Source organism: Stenella coeruleoalba, assembly GCF_951394435.1.
Source record: "Stenella coeruleoalba genome assembly, chromosome: 12".
NCBI classification, from domain to species: domain Eukaryota; kingdom Metazoa; phylum Chordata; class Mammalia; order Artiodactyla; family Delphinidae; genus Stenella; species Stenella coeruleoalba.
Genome location: NC_137158.1, coordinates 51,128,711 through 51,132,762, shown reverse-complemented (window position 1 = coordinate 51,132,762; position 4,052 = coordinate 51,128,711). Strand labels below are relative to the sequence as shown.

General features: G+C 48.2%; 1 pseudogene across 1 annotated transcript; it reads right to left on the bottom strand.

Moving 5' to 3' along the window:
* Positions 1 to 2,374: 2,374 nt before the first annotated feature.
* LOC307195490 (TNF receptor-associated factor 1-like) lies at positions 2,375 to 3,696 on the bottom strand (annotated as a pseudogene). The gene is made up of 3 exons: positions 3,623 to 3,696; positions 3,359 to 3,486; positions 2,375 to 3,247 (listed from the first exon to the last, which is right to left on the bottom strand). The product of its transcript is annotated as a TNF receptor-associated factor 1-like (transcript).
* Between the last annotated feature and the right edge of the window lie 356 nt (positions 3,697 to 4,052).

Here is a 4,052-nt window from a genome sequence, read left to right as displayed (position 1 = left end):
ATACAGCAAAGTGATTCAGTTATACATACATATGTATCTATTCTTTTCCCAATTAGGTTATTACAGAATATTGAGCAGGAGAATTTCTATATGTTTTCTTCACTGCTGTATCTCCAACAGCCCAAATAATGACTGGCATATAGTAAACCCTTAATTAATAATTTTTAAATGGATATATTTGTATCCCTGATTAAACTGAGGTGTGTGAAGCCAGAAGCTTTGTATTATTCACCTTTTTTAATCCTAAGTCCCTAACATGGTACCTGGAGCATGGTTGGAGCTTCATTAAGTGTTTGTACAATTTAATTGAAAAGAAGGGCACATTGCATAAATTTTAGCTTTGAGACTTGAAGTGACATAGAATTAAGGCACAATCAAGAGAGAAAATAATTCAGGAAAAAACAAACAAAGCTAATGTGTTTGAAGAAGAGAGTTTGGATCCAAGTCTTAAAGGAAATGGTGTCTCTCAGCATGGCACAGAAGAAATCTCTTTTCCTCACATACAGATAATTTTTTCTGACCTTAGGGAGTTATCTCACAAACATAAGATCTTGATCACAAAGGAAAACCTGTGAGAGATAAAGAAGGCTCAATTTCTGTCACCACTGTTGAAGAAATCTACTCAAGACAATGCCATAAGATGAAGAAATAACTATCACCTTCAGTAGATGAGAGATGGCAACACTTTTGGAATATTTTGTATCAAACCATAAAAGCATAACGTGAAATTAAAATATACTGTCAATTTTGGTTTTGTTTCCTTAATGGATTTCTTCATAATATTCAGTTACATGTTTGCTTTTCTGTCTGCTATTATAGACTTTGCCCTGAACTCGGAGGCAAGAAATCTAGGCTCTAGCTCTGGTCCTGTCTGCAGAAAGCTGAGTAACCTTCTGTCACCACTGTCTGGGTCTTGTTTTCTTCTTCTTTAAAATAAAGAAGCCTGGACTCCCCTTGCAGTCCATTGGTTAGGACTCTGCGCTTCCACTGCAGGAGGTGCAGGTTCGATCTCTGGTCGGGGAAATAAGATCCTGCATGCTACACGGCATGGCCAAAAAACTTACATAAATAAAATAAAATAAAATAAAATAGGGACTTCCCTGGTGGCACAGTGGTTAAGAATCCTCCCGCCAATGCAAGAGACACGGGTTCGAGCCCTGGTCTGGGAAGATCCCACATGCCGCAGGGCAACTAAGCCCTTGTGCCACAACTACTGAAGCCCTTGCACCTAGATCCTGTGCTCCACAACAAGAGAAGCCACCGCAATGAGAAGCCTGCGCACTGCAACGAAGAGTAGCCCCCGCTAGCTGCAACTAGAGAAAGCCTGCGTGCAGCAATGAAGACCCAAGGCAGCCATAAATAAATAATTTATTTTTTAAAAAATTAATAAATTAAATTAAATTAAGAAGCTAAATTAGAATGAGTAGTTTATAAACTGTTGGAAGTAGAACTCTTTTCATACTTTGTTTTGTGATTCATACTGTCAAAATTCAAAACATAAAGATATAAGTGAAACGTCTCACCCCATCCTGACCCTCAACAATTTATTCCCTACCCTGACAACACTAAGGTTCCCAGTTTCCTGTATGTCTTTTTCGAAATATTCTCAGTATAAATACGAAGTGTATTTATGAAACAAGTATAGGGATATATATTATATGAAATAAATATAAAATATATGTGCATATTTTTTAATGAAAATGGTGCATATATTGTTCACGCTATTCTGAGCCCTGCATAGCCCCCTGGCTTTGCTTGTTCACCTCCAGGGCTGGGGAACTCGGTCCAGGCTGGGACAGATTGAATTCGCACTGGCACCCTGTCACTTCCACCCCCTGGTCCTGGTTCTGATCCCAAGCAGGACGAGAGCAAGCTCACTCTCCATGGCGGCCTGCAGAGGTCTTCCCATCCCTAGAGCTTCTTTCCCCACACCCTCCCCATCTTGGCCAGAGCCCATCTCAACATTCAGGGCCGGGGTGGCTCTCAGGACTCCAGTGCTGCATGGTCAGTGCAGGGGGGTCAGTCCTGCACCACCGGCTTAGGGACCCTGTGCCTTTGCAGGCCCAGTCCAAGGTCCTGCCACACTAAGCAGATGGCTAGCCACTGTCAATCTGTCCGCTCGGCTCACACCATGCCAGCCCTGGCCCATCACTGTGCCTTGGGATCTTGGGCACCAAGGGCAAGACCTCAGTCATCTTGCTGAACCCCCGTCTGAGAGGGGGCTCCCTCGGGACCCACATGCAGCTTGCTCGGCCCCTCCTGCCCTAAGCATTTGTCTCCACGATGCACTTGAGGAACGTGGTGTCGTCCTTCACGTAGGCATGCTTGGGTGACTGCAGCTTGTTGAGGGGAAAGAAGAGTGGGCAGCTGCTGGTCACATTGGTTTCACTCTGGGGCGGTACTTGGCAGTATAGACAGCCAGGGAGAAGAGGCTGGCGGTCCTGACGCAGGCTGACTCATGGCGCTGCCTGGTGGCACCTTCCGTAGGAAGGTGCCATTGTAGGAGGCCTCTTCCGTGAGGCGGGAGCTCTGCCCCAGCTTGCCCAGGGTCTGATCTTTCTGGGCCAGTGTCTGCTGCAGCTCCACCACCCTCCATTCCAAGCTCAGGATGTAGTCACGGTCCAGCCGGCTCTGGTGGACGGAGGCGGCCAGGGCCAGGTGGGAGGCCTCCACCTCCTTGTTGAGGACGGCGACAATGTTCTCAAACACGCACAGCTTCCCCTCCAGCTCAGTCAGGAGCTTCTCCTTCGTGAAGTGCTGCAGGGCCAGCTCCTCCTGGCTCTGGAAGCAGGGGACCCGGTAGCAGTCCACCTCTAGGTCCCCAGCCGCCTCCACAGGCCCCTGCAGCTGCAGGTCTGACAGATTCCGCTCCAGGGCCACGAGCCCAGAGCCCAGGCCAGAGCCCAGCTGGGTTTCACGAGCCCCAACAGGAGGTTCAGGTGTGTGGCCTGGGCGGTGACCTCACGCTCCTGCATGAACTTTGGGCTCCCCTTGAATGAGCAGCCAACTCCGGCAAAAGGGCCCCACTCCAGCCTCGGCCACCTCGGGCTGATCCTGCTTCTGAGACAGAAGGCTTCCTGGCCTCTTGGATGGGGAGTCGCCCCCTTTGCATTTGAGACAGATCCGATCCTCGCCATTCCTCACGTTCTCGGAGAGACAGACGGCACAGCAGAGGGGCCTGGGCTCTGGTGGGTCTTGGCAGACGGTGGGGGGCACCCAAAGGGGAACTCGTTCTCATCGGGGGCCCCTGTTCAAGCTCCTTTGGGGAGGGGACCAGCCGCACGGAGTCTGTGCTGGGAGAAGAGGTGAGTTCTGGCCGGGCCACCCTCCCTGATGAGCAGGAATCTGATGATTTTACCTTCTAGCTGGCTTGTGTGGTTCGGCTGACGCTGGCTTCCTCCACCTCCTGCCCGGGGTACAGGGGCAGAAAGACCCCCAGTGGGTGACTTGTCTATGTTCCCTGCAACCTCGGAGCAGCCTAGGATTCTCGGTGTGGGTGTTCACCGCCCCAGTGGAAATCCCCAGGGTTCTGGTCAGGTCCAAAAATGCAAGTCCCATGCATATTAGTTCTGCCCAGAGTATCTTAGGTAAAAGTCACTTTCGCACGGCGGGTCTCGGTTACCCCATCTTGGCGCTGCCGCCGCCTCCCAGCAGCCCCGCGGGAGCTTCCGGTGGCACAAGGACCCTTGGTGGCATCTTTACATTTTATCTTAATTTTCTCTATGTCTACCTGAGGCCCGGGGCTGTATATCACTTCTCTAATACACTACTTATAATATAATAGAACTCAAGGAATGTTCAATAATGAATCAATAATATAGTGATCTCAATGGGCATATACAATGCTTATCTTTTGTATCCATCATTTTAAGCTGCGTTTAAAATATTTATTTATATACTGTAAAGTTAAGTAAAATGAATTAGAGCCAGTGAAGATAATTATTAGAGCCAGTGAAGACAGTGAATATAATTATTCACAGGGGAGAAATTCTTTGAAAATTGATCAGTTACTTCCAAATATATTGTCTTACTTTTGAAAAAATGAAACTGAA